The 19,427-nt window shown below is 50.8% G+C and overlaps 1 long non-coding RNA gene across 1 annotated transcript; it reads right to left on the bottom strand.

Annotated features, from left to right (window-relative positions):
• Positions 1-208: 208 nt before the first annotated feature.
• Positions 209-3,245, bottom strand: LOC114895956. The gene is made up of 2 exons (XR_003793677.1): positions 3,018-3,245; positions 209-2,401 (listed from the first exon to the last, which is right to left on the bottom strand). It is a non-coding gene; the product is annotated as an uncharacterized LOC114895956 (long non-coding RNA).
• Between the last annotated feature and the right edge of the window lie 16,182 nt (positions 3,246-19,427).

Raw genomic sequence — 19,427 nt, 5'->3', positions numbered from 1 at the left:
TTTTCAGGGAAGCTGCCTGCGGAGAGCAGCATGTTCAGTTCATGAAGTTTTATCCTGAATTATTCAAAGCTGGTTCTGAGGGCCTCGAGGTAGAAAGAAGGCATGGGGGTGGTGGGGAACGTCTTCCCCAGTGACCACCACAGCCCCGTCCTGGGGCTAAATGCACAGTTGGTAGGAACTTTTGAAGGAAAATGGTAAGAAAACAAGCTAAAATGGTAGTAGATCTTGTAGTAGACATTAGATATTCATGTAACGAACAGCTAGTTTCAGGACGCACTTCAGAGACTCACATTTTAAAAAGATTAACATTTTAGAACAAAGAAGTCCACCTGTTTGACCTGGGCAGAGGTTTCCAAAAGTGAAGGAGAGTGGCTGCTTTCTGTCACTCTCTTTCTTTCTGTCTCAAAAGTGCAACCATTTCAAAGGGCCCAGAGCAGACTTTTGAGTCTATCTGGATAGAATTCCCACGTGGGCTTCACAGAATCCGCTTACTAACAGAGGTGAAAGGGTCTTCCTGAGCTTTCTATAAAACTGCCCAGATATTTGGAGGAAAACGTCAAACCCACCCATGGTGGAGGTTTTTGATAAAAGATAGTACACAGGGTATTTTCTTTAATGGTCTAAATCTCAACCGTGCGGCACAAGAGGCGATGGGAACCCAGTATTTGCCAGGGCCGCTGAGCAGGTGAGGGTCCTGGGAGAGGATCCAGAGCCAGGGTTCTGGCCCCGCCTCAGTCCCAGCAGTGTCCACAGCCTGTGTCCCTTGCCGGCCACCCCGGAGAAATGGCCTTGAAGCTCCCTTTACAGAGTGTGTCCTGCTCTGTTTGACATTATCTCTTGCGTCTGTTGGAGTTTTTCTCAATTCGGGGGCTTTGAATGCCGTATTTGGAAACTGCAGACTTCCTTCGTCCTCAGCAGGGCCCCCCTCCTTGTGTCACAGGAGAGGACCCTCAGGCTGTGTCTCTGGCCAAGATCATGTGAGATCAGTGCTGAAGGGGATGCAGTGGGTTCGGGCGCCTGGGGATTTCTGACAGTGTTTATCTTTCTCAGAAGCCAGGCTCCATTTCCTCATGATTCAGGTTCCAAAGCCCAACCAGACAGGAATGCGTCCCCGCCCAGAAGATGCCGGGCCTGTCTGTGCAACCAGCAGACTAACGGAGCAAACTAACCATAAAACCCATGCAGACTCCATGCAAAATGCAACCGTGGCATCTGCGGACAGAGAGCCCTCAGTGATAAGATGTCAAATCAGTCATCAGTCAGTGTGCCGCCCTCCCTCCCTCTCTCTCTCTCTCTCTGCCTCCTTCTCTTTGATCCTCTCTCTGTCTGTCTGTCTCTCTCCATCTGTCTTTGTCTCTCCCCAGCCTTGCAGACCCACACACACACACGCACACACACACACACACACACACAACACACACGCACACGCACACGCACACACACACACACACACAACACGCACACACACACACACCTGTCTGCCCAAGGCCCGAAGCTACTTCCTCTCCGGTGCTCTTGCATTTACTCTCGGGCAGGTTTACAGTAAATAAATATGACTCTAGGTGCCATGTCTTCCCATCTGCCTGGGACACAGCAGAAGGACACAGCCCAGGGTTCAGGCCCCGCTGGGCTACAGTTAGCTATTATGAGGCCCCAGGCGTCTCCGTAACCTCCCTGGGTTTGCTTCCTCTTATAGAGTGAGGTTGTTTATGCCTCAGGGTTTGCCGGGAGGAGTACACGAAAGGTGTTGAAAACGGGCCCCGGTTCTGCCCGCTGACCACCACGTCGGGCTCCTAACAGGAGCCCAGGGAGGGGACCCCGCAGGCCGCAGAGCCGAGGGACTAGACAGGCCAGGAGGTCACGGGCGCAGAGGAGGCTGTGGGCAGGGAAAGAGCACACAGAGGGTCAGTCAGCGAGGGTCTCTGACCCACCCCGAGCATCACCCCGGCTCCGCGAGGCAGGCGGCATCTTCCGTGGCAAGAACCACGGGGGGGGGGGCTCTTTGGGGAAATACTTCAAAGCACAGAGTTAAAGTCGAGATCATCGGTGATAAGGAGGCAGAGCCAGTCCCCAACCCAGTCCTGAAATTACAAAACAGAGTCTGAGGGGCTGTAAATTCAGGGAAGAAAAATATTTAAGGGAGGCAGAAGGTCCAGGGCAGAATGTGCAGAAGAAAAGCTTAACTGAGACACTCCATTCATCTGCCTGAGTATTTTATATTTTTCACATATGTTTCTTCTGAACAGATATGGTCGTAACTGCTCAGAGTGAAGGGAGAATAAAGCAGGAAGCTCCCCTGCGCAGAAGACAGCTGTGACATGGGGGAGGGGCGATTATTAGGCGATGGGTGACCCTTCATGTGCGTTTGAAGACAGATGAGCTATTTCCTCATCCCTAAAGCCTTTAAAAAAAAGAGACAATTGACTGTTTGACTTTGGGGATCATTAGAAAGCATTTGTAACTTCCAGCATGATTGAAATACAAATATTTTAGCAAAAAAGTAAATATATAAAAGGAGAAGCTAGTTCTTTCTAAGTATCAACGTCAAGCTAAGGTAGAAATTAAATATATAAGAATTGCTAATTCATAAGAATGAGAAAAAAAGGATAATTATGTCAGAGAAGATACCCCAATTATTGTATCAAATCATACTGTAAAATTTGAGGAAACAGAATCTTTATCTTTTATGACCGACTGAATGTACTTGTCCCCCAAATTCGTATGTTGAAGCCCTAGCCCCCAGTGGGATGGCATTTAGAGGCGGGGCCTTGGGGGACAGTTAGGGCAAGATGAGGGCAGGGCCCCCAGCGGGATTGGGAAGAGGTCATGTGGGCACACGTGGCTGTACTTACAGGCCAAAAATAACACCAACCCCACTGGCACCGCCATCTGTAGATTCCTGTGAACTAAACCACCCAGTCCATGGTGTTCTGTTACAGCTGCCCCCTTTGTGCGCACAGAAGAGAAAGTGGGAAGAGCTGAGAGAGCACTTAGGACCGGAGGAAAGAGAAACTTACTTCCTGCATCTTCTTCTTATGACCAGGAGGGTAGCTGGGCGACTAACCCGAGGCTGTCTTCATCCATCTGGTCAGGCACATTCACTGAGCACCCACTGTCTCAGGAGCCGTGCCGCCTGCTGTGGGGTGACAGGAAAACACGGGGCGCCCGCGCTGGGGAAGCTTTGTGTCTCGCTGGAGAAAATAAGCAAACAGTAAGGGCGACCAAGCAGCCCCTGAAGAGGCCAGTGCCCATGCAGTGGGGCCCGAAGAAGCAGAGTTTGGACTCCGTGTGGACAGCGCAGTTAGAGGTTTAACTGGGAGAAGGCTGGGCTGGGCTGGGCTGGGCTGGGCTGGGGGGCTGAGGAGGGAAGAGGAGGGGGACGGGGGAGCGGAGGGGAGGGGAACGCAGGGCTGAGCAGGTGCCTGGAGCTGGGGTGGGAGGGACGCTGAGTGGTCCCGGTGGGGTGGACCCAGTGGGTCCAGATCCCAGCCCATATGCGAGAGGGGGTGGGCCACCATCAGTAAGCAGTGTCACTAGCGCCCGCAGAGTTGGGGCAGGTGGGGGATGGGAGAGCTTCCGGGGGAAAGGGGGCGCAGGTGTGATGGAGGCCAGGGGGCAGGGGAAGCTGGCAGGGTTACCGCAAGTAACCTGATGAGATGGGTGAGGGCGCACTTGGGGGTCCTCAGCTGGTCCTGAGCTGGAAGCAGGGACAGAAAGTGGGGCAGCTGTCGGTCGTAGGGCAGGAGTGCCGATCGCTACAGCTGTTCCTATGCAGCTTCCTCGTAGACGGCCTATGCAGACTGCAAGCCGGCTTCCTGTGGGTCTGACTCACGGGATGTTTACTGCAGACGAGGGGAGGGCTGGCTTCCTGGGCAGGTGGCCGAGGCTGAGGCTCCAGCCCCGTGTTCACAGGAGGTCTGGCCGTTGATCGGTGTGTGCTTGGTCTCTCGGAAGCCAGGAGAACCTGCTAGACTTGTGTTTGGAGAGGCCTGTGACCCAGCTGTGCTGAGATGGGTCTGAGGAGAGACAGGAGGTCTGGACCCGGCCAGGGACCCGGGCAGGGGCGTGGCGGGGACCGGCGCCACGGTGAGAGGTGCTGCGGAGGGATGCACACGTGGCAAGACACGCAGCTCGTGGCCATTCTGTGGTCAGGGAGCCCGCGGTCTCTTGCAGAAGCCACCGAGGCAACGGTGGCATAGAATCCAAGGACAGCTCAGGAGTTCTCCCAGTGTCGTTCATTTGCCCCAGTAAGGAATGAGAATTCTCACTGAAACAAGAACATATTCGTATCTCTGAGAGGAACATCCCTGTAGAAACAAGAATTTCTAATCAGAATCTTTTTCCATCTTTAAAATTTGACTCTCTTTTTAGTTTTTTATTCCCTTTTATTCCGTTTTATTTCCCTTTTTATGTTTCCTTCAGCCATGGTCTCCTAACCAAGGATAAAATCCACAGCAAATCCACACTTAACAAATCATTAACCCTATTGTACTTGCACTTCATTTTCCTTAATTATTTTCCTCCATCTCCGTGCCCTCGTCCCATCTGGGGACACATGCTGGATTTTCAAATTCGGTCTCTGTGACACACTTCACCTCCTGGGTGACAGGCGACGGCGGCAGCATCTCCGGTTGGTGACAGTAGTGGTGTCAGTCCCTGCTAACATGGCGGCATCCCCATCGCCAGTCTTGTCGCGGCTGCACATCCCAGGTTGGCATCCTTGCTGACAGAGAAGGAGGAGGAGAAAGCACACCTGGAGCCTGGAGGACCAGAGGCCAGTGCAGGGGACTCACGTGGACCACAGCGCATCCACACGCGTGCACAGCGGAAGCCCCTTCCGCTCCGGTCCCCCCAACCAAGGGAGCCCCTAGGCTGTCTGTGATGAATAAAGTCACTTCTAATCCCTAGCGAGGCAAAGCAGTGCACAGCGAAGGGGCTTATTAAAGTACTAAGTACTCAGGCCGATCCCCAGAGCCTAAGCGAGGATTTCCACCCTGGCCTGAATAGGTCTGGTGCCCACCAAGGCCCGGGCACTCCTGCTGTGTAACTTTGCAAAACACTTCTGGTAGCAGCTCTCTGAGCCACGTCTGGAGGACAGCCGGTCCTCACCCCGTCATCTAATCAGCATCTGTATGATCCAGATGGTCCTGGAAGAGACCACAGCCTTCCCCATCCTTCACAACACCCGACGTTCCTGTTGCTTTTACACTGCTTTCCTGGGTCTCCGAGATCAAGTCTTGAAGTAGCTCAGCACTACAGGAACTTCCTTCAGGGAAGGTTTGTGTCTGATGCACAAACGAGTCACTGAAAAACCGTCAAAACACAGAGTCTTCCTCTGGGACATCTACAAGGATGGCATCAGAGCACGCAGACAGCGGAATGCCTCCCTGTGGCGACCACGTCCGTCCGTGTGCTGACAAATCCTGGACTCAGTTCACTAAGGCTGCAAAGCAAACACATCTGTGTTTGGGGTGATCAGCCTTCATGATTTGCTCGACGCTGTAAACCAACACTTGTTTTGTCCGACCCCCGCAGGGATCATGAAACTGGCGGAGGGATTTCACCTCACTCCAAGTTGCAAAATTCAGGTGATGATAATAATAGTCCCTGGAGTCGAATTTCATTTAAATTTCATTTCTATTTATTTATTTGCTGTCAAGTATCTTTTTATTTTTCCACAGTTCAAACTGTTGGAAACATCGGAATTGTTAGGATCTGGAGTTGAGCGGATCCACAGAGTTTGCTTGTATTTAAGCCTGTTAGGAGCTCTTGTATCTTCCCCCGAAAAAGATCATGCACAGCTAGGAAAGGCAACAAAAACACATTAAAGAAACTTCCTTGTGTGTACACCTCCGTCACACATCTTCAGGAGGCTGTAGAAATCCAAACCGACCACTTGATTGGCTGGGGAAACTAGGACGATATTAGAAGCCCGTTTAATATGAAGATGGTCCTTTTACATATAATTAAGGAGAAAGAGTTTATCATAGAATGCGTAGGAGCCATTGGCTGAGAGGGTGTCAGCTGTTGGGTTAGGAGACATATTAACTCAGATTTATGGCGTAGTTGGCCGTGGCTGAGGTGTGGCACCTGCTCTTTATTGTTAACAAGTGTCTACGATTAACAGTTAATGTTCACACATTGCTTCCCCAGGGTTTCCCTTTGACTGTCAGGACAACTCTGTGAGGTCGACAAGGTGGGCTCTTACACCGACACCATCTTTGAAAGCTGAAGGATCTAAAGCAAACGGGTGAGTGGAGAGCCAGGTCACCCCCGGCCGTCTTGTCCGAGGTCAGGCCCGTGGCTGCCCGCTAGACACCTGCCAGGCCCATCAGGCTCACCGGTAGCCTCCACCGGGCACCACACTGGACTCGGAGAGAATGGAAGCTTCTCGGGTCACATCCGGCGGCTGAGGCACAGGGCCCAGGCCTTCACGTGCTGCTCGGGGGCTCCCCACGCTGGCCAGGCCCGAACTGACCCGCCCACTCCTCTGACGGCGGGCGTTAGGTTGGACCACAGCGGTGCCCCGGGGAGTACCTTTCTGTGTTCTGTCCACGGGAGCAGAAGGGCTCCCCGCAGACAGGGCCACAGCTTTTGCAGGAGCCTCTGTGGCTTCTGTAACCTTTTCCCTCAAACTCGGTGGCTTCAAACAGCACAGATTGACGTCTTAAGGTCCTGGAGGTTTGAGTCCTGAATAGATCTCACAGGGCTCAACCCAGGGGTCAGCAGGGCTGGCTCCTTCCAGAGAGTCCAGGGCAGAGTCAGTCCCTTTCCAGCTTCCAGAGGGGCCCGCGTTCCCCAGCTCAAGGCCGCTCCAGCATCCACAAAGCCAACACCTTCAGGCTGAGTCCCCTCACACCACCGTCCCTGGTTTCCTCTCTCTCTGCCCCCTTGTCCACTTGTAAGGACACCTGTGACTACATAGGGCCCATCTCGAGGATCCAGAATCATCTCCCATCTCAGGTCTGCAGACCAGCGCACTTCATTCCCCCTTTGCCCTGAGAGGTGATGTATTTGCAGGCTCCGGGCACGAGGACGTGGACATCTTTGGGGCCGTTATTGTGCCGACAGCAGGGGTTAGATTTCACTCCCCCAGCAGAGCGTGTGACTCCCTATTTTCTCACTCCTTGCCAAGATTTTGTGTCACTGGACTCTGTGATATTCCCCATCTGATGGCTATGAAATGGTGCTTGGTTATGGTTTTAATTCTTGTTTCTCTGTTTACAAGTGAGCTTGAACATCTTTTTGTATTTTTATTGGCCTTTCACCTTCCTTTTGTGAATTACCTGTACATATCCTTTTGTCCCGTTTTCCTAATTTTTTTTCACGGATACGTAGGAGTCTTTATAATTTAGAGACTAATTCTTGGTCACCAATAAGACATAGGTGTTGCAAATATCACTTCCCAGCTGAGGATGGTCTTTAACTTTGCTCGTAGATTTTTTTTTGCAGAACACAAGGTTTTACGTCAGTGTAGACAAATGTGTGAATCTTTTCACTTATGGTTTGTGGATTTTTAAAAATCTTATTCATAGAATTCTTCTTTTGTATGATATTGCAAAGATCTTTTTATATTTATTAAAAGTTTAAAATTTTTGCCTTACCACATAGATCTCTAGTCCACTGGTGTGTGTGTGTGTGTGTGTGTGTGTGTGTGTGTGTGTAAAGTTCTCCTAGTTTTGCATGTCCATCTTCCATGACGACTTCACCCCATCATGGACAAACCCAGTCTTCTCCCCCCGTCCTCAGCTCTGCTCCCTGAGTACCCTCGCAGCACACATGAGAGTATCTTTCTGGAGGGGTATCTGTTCTGTTCCCTGTTCATCCTTCCAACCTCCCAGGACCACAGATAAATTCTACAGCTGTTAATAAGTGCTGATTTCTACTATTTGGCCAATATCCCAACTTTTCTTCTTCAAAGTTGTCTTGGTCATTTGGGCTCTTCATTCTTGCATGTGAATCACAGGGTTACCTTGTCAAGTTCTGTGAGAATCCTCTTTGGAATTTCAATGGAATTGCATTTAAGTGTGTAGATTAATTGGGGGGTACTACCATCTTTATGACAGAGTCTTACTGTCACTTACCGTTTTTGTCTATTTTATGTATCTCAGTAAATTTTAAAATTTCCTCCTTAAGGTTTTGCCCATTTTTGTTACATTTATCACTACATACCTCTTTTAATATTATAAATGAAATTGGAATTTTAATTTATGTTTTATAATTATTGAATGCTATGTGTGCTTGTGTGTGTGTGTGTACGTGTATCTGTCTTTTATTCAGCAATCTTCTTGAACTCTCTTACTAGTTTTAAGAGTTTTCCTGTGGCTTCTCTGGGATTTGCCCTGGATTATATACAGACAAAACCAGCCGTGTTTGTTTGGGCCCAATAAATAACACTCTGCTTTCCTACCCAGGTTCTGAAGCGGCTAAACAATAAGTCAAAATCCAAGCAGCCAGAAGTAGTAGCATCAGCTCTACTTGAGAAAAAGCTATTAGAGAATATATAACATCCTCAGACAAGTGGGCTTCCCAATAACGAACCCCCAAGCAGCAGATGTGCCCCCTGGTTATCAGACCGCTGGCCCTTCCCTGGGATTAGGGCCTAACCACTTAGCTGATCACATGTCTTTGGAAGGTGAGGGGCCCACATTCCCTGGGACAGATGGCTTCCCAGGGGCCCGGGAAGGTGACAGCCAGGCCTCATGCAAAATAAAACTTCGGAGCCCTGTTCAATTCCACGGGCCCCTCCAACTTGTCAGGGTGTTTATTTGCCATTTACCGTCATTCCATGTACGGAAAAATTAAAAAGTTATCTTACTAGCATGAATGTGGCCGCTCATGTTTATATTGTACAACCGGTTTCTAAGGTAAACACAAGAATACTAACTGTGCAGGCCCTTACTGCATTTACACAATCTATACTTTGCAGTTCACCCTGCTGTGTGCACAGCTCCCAGCCCCTCCCAGGCGCACTGGTGAGTGAGGACAGACCCAAGGGAAAGGCATCCGTGGGCGCCCACACTCCCCTCCTTCCCTGGCATCATTTTCAGTATTAACAGAGGGAAGTTCTTAGGACACATGGCCTTTGTTCCACAAAAGCGCAGGTTGGAGAGGAAAGCGTGGGCTCTCGGGCCATCAGTGCCCAGGTACTGGGTCGTTACCTTGAACCCCCACCATCGAAGGACCCCAAGTCGTGTGCTCACAGGCATTGTGGCTACTCTGTGCCAACCGGGCAGCGAGGACCATAGCAGACACCTTCAGGCTCCATGTCCCCCGGATGCAACACAGGCCAAGACAAGATGGTTAACAAAGGAGCGTTTGTCAATGGAGTCATCTCTGCCTGGAAGGAAGGGTTTGGGGAGGAGAAAGGTGCAAGAGAGAGAAGGGTTTCTCCCTAACAAACACTGACTGTAAATCTAACCCTGCATTTTCGATTTGCTTTTCTAGTATCACTCTGCCCACTGGGACCTCCAGGGCCATGTAAACAGCACCCAGAAAGCAATAGAAAAAAGGCTAATGGGCATTCTTTTACCATTTTAAAGAAAGTTCTTCTAATATCTCACAATTTTTTTGTGATTTTTGGTAAATACGTTATTTATTTTTAGGTTAAGGAAAACTTCTCTTCTGATTTGAATACACAAATATTATTGAAAAATGGTGTGAAATTTTAATATTTTTTAGATTATCGTGTTTTTTTCTCCTGTCATCTCTTAATAAAACGAGTTGCATTAATAAAATGTTAACCCAGTCGTGCACGCATGGAATGAACAATATTGGCTGTGAAGATTTTGTTTACATTGTAAATCATTTTATTATGGAAAGTTTTAAACACATACAAAAGGAGAGAGAATAGGACTTCCAGAATGCCCACAGTATGGTTTCAACACGTGTCTTTTCATCTGTACCCCACCTGCGTTCCCACCACCACTCAGACTTCTACCAAGTCCAGACGTGAAATTATTACACGGGGTTTTTTTTTTTTAGTGCCTTGCTGGAATCAGTTTGCTGATACTCTGTTCAGGGTTCTGTCTTGTGTTCATAAATGAGATTGGCCTATAAAATCCTTTTCTTGAGCTCTGCCTGTCTGGCTGTCACACCGATGCTCTTCCAGCCCCCGGGATGCTCTGTGAAGGATTCCATCTTGTTGGATGTCAGGAAGCAGTGTATGAAAGGCAGGAATCCCTTGTTCACTGAAGGGCTGGTAGACCTGACCTGTATCACCACCTGGGTATTGTACGGGGGGTGGATTTTTCAGAGCTGGTTCACTGTCTTTATGCTTGTAAGTCTTGTCATGTTTTCTATCGCCTTTTGAGTCAGCTTGCAAATGTATACTTTACTAGGAAATTTTCCATTTCATCTAAGTGTTTAGATTTACTAACATAGATCTGTTCATGATTTTTCCCTTAAGATTTTTAAACGTAATTATTGTGTACGGGGCCACACTAGCTTTATTTGTGTTGTTATTTATTTCTGCTTACCCTGGTTTCTGTCCCTGTTCAGTCCTACCAGAGGTGTAGCGACATTAATCATTTTGTCAAAAAGAAATTGTTTTTGTCTTTTAAAATTGTTTTGTCTGTTGGACGTTGCCAGAGGTGGATCAATATAACCCAGGTTTCCAAAGAACCCGTTTAATTGGTTCTGGTGCCCTGCACTCTCCCTTCCTGTCCCATTTCATTAATCTCTGCTCTCACTTTTCTCCTTCCCTCCTTTGTGTTTTCCCTGGGCTTGTGCTGTGGCCCCCAGGTTCTGTGCTCAGCTAAGGCTCAGTCTCACACCACGTTAGCTAAATGTTGCCACTTTGAGATGCAGTGTGCTCCTGGTGCCAATGGGCAAGTGTTTTTAGTTTCCATTATTCCTTCTTCTCTGACCTGTGAATTACTCAGAAGGCCTTTAAAAACTTCCAGGCAGAAGGGGTCTTGTGTGTTGTCTGTTTGTTACTCATTTCTAATGCATCGTGAAGTCCAAGAAGCAGACTTGACTTTGAGGATTCTTTGGTTTTGTTGCTTTCGGTTCCCGTTTGTTGAGACCTCTCTGTGGCAGCCTTGGGCCAGTTTTCGGAGACCCTCCATGTGCAGCTGTCTGGGGCAGGGTTTCGCCTGCATCCATGAAGAAGTGAGTTCTTTGAATCGCCTGAGTCTCTGGAGGAGGTGCGGTGACACGTGCCCTGTGCCTGTGGACTTGCTGGTCTCCCCTTCTGCTGTGCACAGTTGAAGGCTGTCAATAAAGTGTCCCCAGAGCACTTTATTCTCCTGGTGAATGGTTCCTTTCATCACTACACACTGACGGCTCACTTCCCTAATAATGCTTCTTTCTTTAAAATCTGTTCATACTGTCACATTGTCACACCCCCGTTTCTCTGTGCTCTGTATTTCCTGACAGATCTATTTACATCTGTCTACTTTCAACCCTTCTGTGATGCTATATTTTACACACGTTCTGTCCCTCATGTATTAATGGCTAATTAGGTCCATTTACAGTTAGTGAGTTTATTGAATCTGTTTCTAATGTTTTATGTTTTCAAATTACAATACTTTTTTCTTTGCTTTATGATAGTTTGATACTTTATTTTTTCATTCTGCCTACGAGTTGGGAAAGGTGTATACATTAAAATATAACCTCTCTTATTTCAGTGGTTACCCTTCATATTCTGACATACACTCTTGCTTAAGAAAATTTAAATTTAACAACGATTTCTTTTTTCCTCTCATATGATACAAATACCACAGACTGCTTTAAACCCGGTCCCTTCTTGTCCAGTCCTCGATGCTGTCAGTCACTGCATTTCAGCTGCATCTTGTTTACATCTCCCCCATCAGACGTTACGGTTGCTTCTGCGTGGTCCAGTCTTGTCCGGAATCACCGCATTTACCATGTATTTGACCAACATCGCTTCCTGCGCGCACTGTTTCCTTTCGGTTTCATTGTCTTTTTTCCTCCAGATGAACACATCTTTCAGAAGTTTTTCCACTGAGGGTTCATGACCTCACTCTTGGTTTGGCTGAAGTTGTCTTTATTTCACTCTCAGTCTTAAACAATCACTGACCTGGATGTAGACTTGTAGACGGACAGCGACATTCCCTCACCGAGTTCATGCCGTCACGTCACGGCCTCCTGGTCTCTACAGTCACAGTTTCGTCATTTTGAGATATATGTGACTATATCTTATAATCAAAAGCATCTTATAATTGTATAAAGTAATAATACTGCTTGTAAATGAGGATGCCTTAGAGCTCATGAAATACGGCTTCACCAATAAACAGTCTGTGGCTTCTCTATTTTCCTTTGTAGGGAATCTCTCTCTCTCTCTCTCTCTCTCTCTCTCTCTCTCTCTCTCTCTCTCTCTTTCTCTCTCTCTCTCTCTCTCTCTCTCCTCTTTTTGGTAAAGATTTCTTTCCTTTCCTTCTGTTCTTTCTTCTCTCCTTTCACTTTTTTCTTTAATTTTCCCATGCATTCACATTTTCTTAGGATCTCTGCCATATATTTAATTTTTTTTCTTTTTTTTTTGCGGTACACGGGCCTCTCACTGCTGTGGCTTCTCCCATTGCAGAGCACAGGCTCCGGCCGCACAGGCTCAGCGGCCATGGCTCACGGGCCCAGCCGCTCCGCGGCATGTGGGATCCTCCCGGACCGGGGCACGAACCCGTGTCCCCTGCATCGGCAGGCGGACTCTCAACCACTGCGCCACCAGGGAAGCCCATATATATTTAAATTTTAAAAATACTTTCTCCCAAGGAATTCTTTGTCTTTGCAGCAGAAGCTCCTTCAGCTCATTCCGCCTTTTTGTGAGGATGTTACTATGTTTAATTAGCCCATTTTTCCACCTTGGCACTGCTGACGTTTGGGGCTGTATGATCCTGTGCACTGTAGTGTTTAGCAGCATCCCTGGCCTCTACCTGCTAGAGGCCACTAACCCCGCCCAATAGTCATGACTCTGAATATGTCTCCAGACATTTCCCAGGGACACATACTCACCCCTGGCGAGAACCACGGCACTAAAACCACAGCAGAGGCCATGGCCCTCTGCACAGACAAGGGATCCACTTCACGTGCAGTGACTCTTGGGCACACATGTTGTCCCGTCCTAGGTGCTTAGTACATGTCTAGCACACGTTTTCCAGTGACTGGCGCAGAGAGTTGACCCTTGTGTGTGATCATCCATTCTCAGGACGGAACCTTTTCCCCAGAGAGGTTTTCCTTCAGCTTTTGACAGACTCCCTTCTGCTTATGACCAGAGGTTTCATATTTCTGAAAACAGGGAGATGAAAGCAAAGAGCATTTCCAAATGTCTTCTTCTAACCTAATTCCTAGGACCAAATTCTTCCACTTGTAAGGAGAACTCTTCTGAGTGACCGTCTTGGTTGTGCTATGACCTCCTTCTGCTTCGTCCACTGCTGTGCTGACTGGGGTCACGTCTGGGGATCCAGGGCCTCAGAGAGCATCAGTCCAACCCCTGACTCCGCAGAAGAGATCTGTGGGCCGGAGAGGTGATGGGACTTGCCCATGGCCACAGAGAGGAGCAGAGCCACTGGCCCACCCTCCCCGACCCCAGGCTGGGCTGTCCTCTCACCACGCCGGGGCATGAAGCCAAGCTAGGTTTTGGATGGGTTGGTTTTTCATAGGTTTGCTTCCCCAGTGCGTGGGCTGACATTTTAAATCTGCAAACAGGACTAGGGCAGGGCAGACATTTGTTGATGTACCAGATGCGCCAAAGCCAAGGATGTGATAAGCAGAAATCAGCTCCAGGTGAATAAACATGTTATAACTAAAATCAGAAGGAAGTACACTCGAGTAAAGGAAAAAAAGGAAAACTTTGAAGCAAATTATCACCTCTGCCTATGTATCTATGCATCTACCTATGTATCACCCTGTGTAACTACCTATGTGTCTACCTATGTATATCACCCTATGTATCGCCCTATGTAACCACCTATGTGTCTACCTATACATCTATCTGTGTGTCTCCGGACTTTGATTAGAAAGGGAAGAATGGTGGCACTTCACTTGAGGCCGTCCTCGAGGTCAGGCAGCCCCAGCCCCTCGGTTCAAACGTTATAAAATCAGGAGCTGCCCAATGCCCACCACCATGCCGTTTCCAGGGAGGCTGCATTTAAGGCAAACAACGAAGGACTGGAACAGAGTGTCTGCAGTGCTGATCAGAGTCCCAGCAGCAGGCGGGATGACAGATGTGCGCACACGCGCCCACAGATTCGGTCTCGCCCCTGCTGGGTGGAGGTCACAGCTGCGAAAGGGGTTGTGTAAGTTCGCTCCCCGGGGTGACCTTTCCTGGCCCCTTCCCACCCACACCAGGTCACCTCTTGGCGCCATTAGTCCTGGAACCTCAGGGCCGTGCTGTCGGGGGCCCAGAATTCTGGACACATCTATGCTCAGGTGGGAATGGCCTCTCTGGGCCTCAGGTTACAGGAAAGGGGTGTCCTTCTGTCGGTAGCCGACGTGGGGCCGGAGGTAAAGCAGCACCAAGTCTCCGTCTTCAAGCATAAAAGTCTCTGCAGCAGGGAGGGCAACACGGGACGGGAGGCAGGTGATGGACAGGGCTCCCGGGTCCCGGTGGCGACTGAGCACGTGGCCTGGCCAGTGATGGCTCGGAGCTCCCTGCCCCCCACGTCCTGGCTGGTCCTCAGCCTGCTGCAGGGACCCACCCACAGCAGCTACAAGAGCAAGTTACACCAAACAGGTGACGTTGGCTGTGGTTGTCTGTGCAGTAAGACTAGAGCTGCTCTTGTTTCCGTGGTTCTTTCTTTTTCAAATGTATTAATTTGTTTTCCTCTCTCAAACTTCCTTTAGCACCAGCTTCGCCCTCAGCCAGAGGCACTACTTGTAACTCCCAAAGCAGGATTTGAAAACCCACAGTGGAACCTTGGTATTGAAAGTCAGGTTCTATTAAGAAGCAAACCTGATCCCTAACTTCCAGAAGCCTCAGTGTGTCCCACAGGACACACACGGGGCCCCACCCGCTAGAGGGGGCAGGGGTTCTAGCTGCTGAGAGATCTTTTGAGTCATCGCCAACCTGGTTGTTATGGTTGAAAAGCAGTTTTCTAGAAGTGGAAACAGAAAGAGAGGGAAGTCAATCCAACACAAGGCCAAAGAGAAGCTGGACATCGGAGGTGGACGCTGCCCCTGGAGCTGTGTGACTTTGGGAAAGTCGCTTAACCTCTCAGAGGCTCATTTTCTTAGTTCATAAATTGAGGATGCTGGTAGTTTTTATATAACTTTCAAAAGCAGTCTTAGATCCCGTGCTGTACCTGCCCCCCAGGAAATGGTGAGGGCTGTCGCCAGGCTTGGTCTTCTTGGAACCCCCTGCAAGATTCTGGGTCTGAATATAGGTTCATCTGACATTTACCATTTGTACACCAAAATAATGAAATACTTGCAAGTTGGTTCACCGTGCAAAAGAAATAGGGTTTCCATACTGAGTCAATGATATTGATGAGGTTTTAAAAATCCACATTGGCCGTCTACATCAGATAACCCTAAGGGGCTTCTTTTGAAGTGAAAAGGCCGCTCTGTGTGTGTTTCTTACTGGGCTGGGTGTTGATTGCCTGTGGCCCAGCAGGCGTCTGTCCTGCTTTTACGATCAGCGCCAGGCAGCTTTTGAAGCGGCAGAGATGCCTCTAGGGTTTATCTGTGAGGCCCGGTTGTATCCCACCTGGTTATTTTTAGAGCTGGCTGGAAAAGAGATCCGTCCAGATTCAGTGCCCAGTAATCAGGGTGCACGCATGGCGTCCACTTTCTAATGGATTCCACATGATCCCGAGCAAAGTTTCCTCCCTGGGCAAATCACTGAGTGAGAAGGACTTTAGACTTTTCACGCTGGCCCCAACCTTCCACAAACGTGCACAGCCTCTCATGCCCCGGGCTCTGCTGGGCGCTGATGAGCTGGGGATCCGACATAGTCCTTGAGGGGACCGGAGGGGCGGCAGCAGGACAACACCTGCCTGGGGGACCCAGGACTCTGAAGCGAAGCACTGGGGAGAGGGGCTGCAGCCTGGGGTGGTTGGAGCGGGGCTCCGCATCTGGCTCAGTGGTTCCCTGACAACCACCCCCCGCCCTGGGGACCCAGTTGACGCACCCCCCGGTGGGTTTGCTCTCTCTCTGCATTTGAGGACGACTGTAGTCTAGCTCTCGGCCTTCTCTCTCCCCAGAGTAGAAAAAGGGGCCAAGTATGGACTGACGGCAGGAGATGGAGGACAGACTGAGCCTGAAGGGAGCTGAACTCTCCCCCGTCACAGCCTCTGTCCGAGCGCGACAGCCCCTTGGCTGGGCAGGGAGCAGACGTCCATCGCTGACTGGCATCCCTCACCACAGTCCCCAGCCCCCCCCACTCAGGGGGACCGGCTCCCTCCACCCCCCGGGGGCACTGGGCATGTTCTCCAGCAGTGCGTGGGCACCCCTGGTCCTCTGACTGGTCTCAGGTGGACACTGGAGGCTCTCAGGACCAGAGGCAGCCCCTTTCCCACCCGAAGAACGTTCTGGAGGGGAAGCCCATGGCTGGTGTGGCCCGTTGCTCTTCCACAGCAGCCTCTGCTCCCCGGGGGCTGGATGCCAGGTGCCTCCACACAGATGCGTGTCCGACATGTTATGAGTCTGCCCCTTGGGACGTTTTTCCATCCACGGGAACAGAGTCCCAGGGTTAGCATCTCTACACAAGACCCAAGAGTTCGGCACGTGTAGGAGCTTCTTTGTCCACCCGTTGGCTGAGGTCTCTGCTCCCTGCGGGGGAGCCCCCACTTGCCAGGGCTGGATGGGCAGTGGGGTCGTTGGCAGTAGCTTCGCCTTTCTGGGTATCCACCATCTTCTGCCTTTGAGCTCCAGGGAGCCTGCCACGGGGGTGGTCTTGACGGGTGGTGCCGGTCTGCCTGCCACCAGGAGAACAGAGGGACTGGACACGTGGCCCGGGCGTGACTAATGAGACCGTGGCCCTGAGCAAGAGACCCAGCCCCAGACACGACAGGACACAGGTTTTCTGCTGGGTCGTCTTTCAGTAGTGGGGCCTGAAAAAGAGGAAGAAACTTATCAAAATGAAAATCAGCAAACATTTTAGCCAAAGGTATGAGATATCAGGAACGTCAATCAATGAAATGGGAGCCAATGAAACGTGTGCAGGTGCCACGTGGTGGCCTCCGCTCGACATGGGGCTCAGACGGGGTAGACGTCACAGAGCTGATTCATCAGGACGGCAAAGGGGACCAACGAAATGGAATAAATGCATAAGACAGAGATTTGCTTTCTAACCTTGAGCTGTGGGTAGAAACGCAATGTCGTGGCTTATGTGTTGAAAACTTTCTTTCTTTACTTGCCGCAGGGCAATGCCAACCATGGGTCCTACTCATCTTTTAGAAGCAAAGTTAATCATTATTTTTAAAGCTTTTATAGGACATAGTAAGAGACAAATCTTTGGTAATAGTCCTGGTACTCAAAAGTGGAGAATAATTGGAGTGAATAGCTCAATTCCTTCAGAAAGTCAGGACTTATTTTCTTGTAATCCATCAGATGCAGATGAACCCGAACCACATAACCTTTCAAAGCTGGGATTTCATGATATCATGACAGAAGGAGGGCTTTGATATGTCTCTAAATTTCTGTAGTGTGGACACAGGACGGCCAGTGCCAACCTTGACCACGTCACCCCTCACGTCCCCTCGTCCATCCGCCCAACCCTGGAGGCCCTTTGAGCTGAAGGAAAATGTTCAGCTGTCCCTCCCTGGGGTCACCTCTCAGGCCTGACCACAATCACAGAGAACAAGAGGGCACCTGGGGCTCTGGGTGACACGGGGACTATAGTGACCCTGGGACTACAGGGGACCCCATGGCTGCAGAGGCCCCAGGACAAGGTGAGCCGTGAAAGCCCCTTGTCCTTGGAGTCTCCACAGCCCCACACAGAGCCCTCCTGCCCAGGCGTCTGGGCCAGGCCCGGGCCAGTCCCCAGGCCTACGGGCCACCAGAGTTGTCACCCTGCAGCCAGGAGGTCAAGGGCGCTCTGAAACCATGAGGGCCTGTTCCAGCAGAAGGTGAGAGAGGACACAGTAGGAAGTGGGCTAAATGAAAGACGCTCCCCCCTCCCTGGAAAGGACCCAGACGCTTCCAGAGCTGTCAGGCGGAGCTGCCAATCATAGGGATCCTCCCTCCCCAGCCCAACACCCTGCGCTTCCTGCAGTGTCACCTGGAGAAGATCCTGTCTCTCAGCCTCAGTTTCCACTGCTGTGCAGTGGAGATCGCGTTGCCCTACTGGGGTGAGTCTGGGGGGTGGTGCCGGGCCTGCTTCTCTCCTACTCAGGGCCGGGGAGGCTTGGCGGCCAGGAGACCTGGGGCCCGCGGCACAGTCCTGCCCAGGGACCGCCCTCAGCAGTCAGCGCTGTGATTCTGAGCCAGGAGGCCGGCTCCTGGTTCGGCTCCCACTGGGCTCTGTGTCCTGCAGGAAGCATCACCTTCTCCACAGGTTCTGCTCCACTCAGCTGGCCCTCCCAGGAGCACCCAGCCATGCAGCTCAGGCTCAGGGCGCATCTGTGCAAAGAAGAAGGCAAGCTTTTCTCACCAGGTAGCCGACCACACTGTACAGAGAGGAAGGTTTGTTAGTGAAACAGCCACTGCCCCTCCGCAGACCATCAGCCCGTCCTCTTTCCATCCAGTCCCACTGCTCCTCTGTCGCCGGCCGTGGTGCCATCGGGGTTACCGAGATGGGCCCTCCTGTATTTCAGCAACTCCTGGAGCCCGTGGTGTAAACACTGTCCAGCGGGTCTGGGTCCCGATGGCAGTGAAGCCCCACAAGCAGGGCAACGTAACGGAGAGTCCGCTGGTGCAAAGCGACCCACGCAGGGCGGCTCAGCGTTCAGCCACCTGCTCGCAGACCCTGCCCTGCGGAGACTCCCTGTGGAGATTGACTTCTAAGTTAAACAGTCGATTAAACAGGATTTGGTTTGGACCATCGTACACGTTAAAGATTAAACCATTCCAAGGAGGAAAAACAATCCACAATGATTCCCGGGCGGGGGTGGCCGTCCTGTGCACCCCGAGGACATTGGGGAGGGCAGCGGTGCCCCCTCAGGAGACCCATTGTTGGCGTGAGAACTGTTGCCGCCCGCGTGGCATCAGCGACCAGAGCTGGGAGGGCATGGGGTGGACAGGGCCCCCTGCTCCAGGCCGGGGCGTTCTTGGGGGCATCGCAGACTCTGGAACAGGCAGGAGATAAGAAGGTTCCCGGGAGCCTTGTGCTGGAAGGGAACCCATCCCCACAAGTGCTGGCCGTGTCTGCAGGGCCCTCTCCCGGTGCCCGGGGTCAGGGGGCTCAGCCAACACAGCCAATGGCATGGCGTGGGCACATCCCAGGCTCCCGAGAACAGTTTCTTCTCCCTTTGGACTCACAGAGGCAGCTGGATTAAAAACAAAGTGCTGGAGCGTGGGTTCCGTGCAGA

The sequence above is a fragment of the Monodon monoceros genome, unplaced genomic scaffold (assembly GCF_005190385.1).
Source record: "Monodon monoceros isolate NGI ecotype Baffin Bay Population unplaced genomic scaffold, NGI_Narwhal_1 Super_Scaffold_15, whole genome shotgun sequence".
NCBI classification, from domain to species: Eukaryota; Metazoa; Chordata; class Mammalia; order Artiodactyla; family Monodontidae; genus Monodon; species Monodon monoceros.
This window is presented reverse-complemented; position numbering and strand designations above follow the sequence as displayed.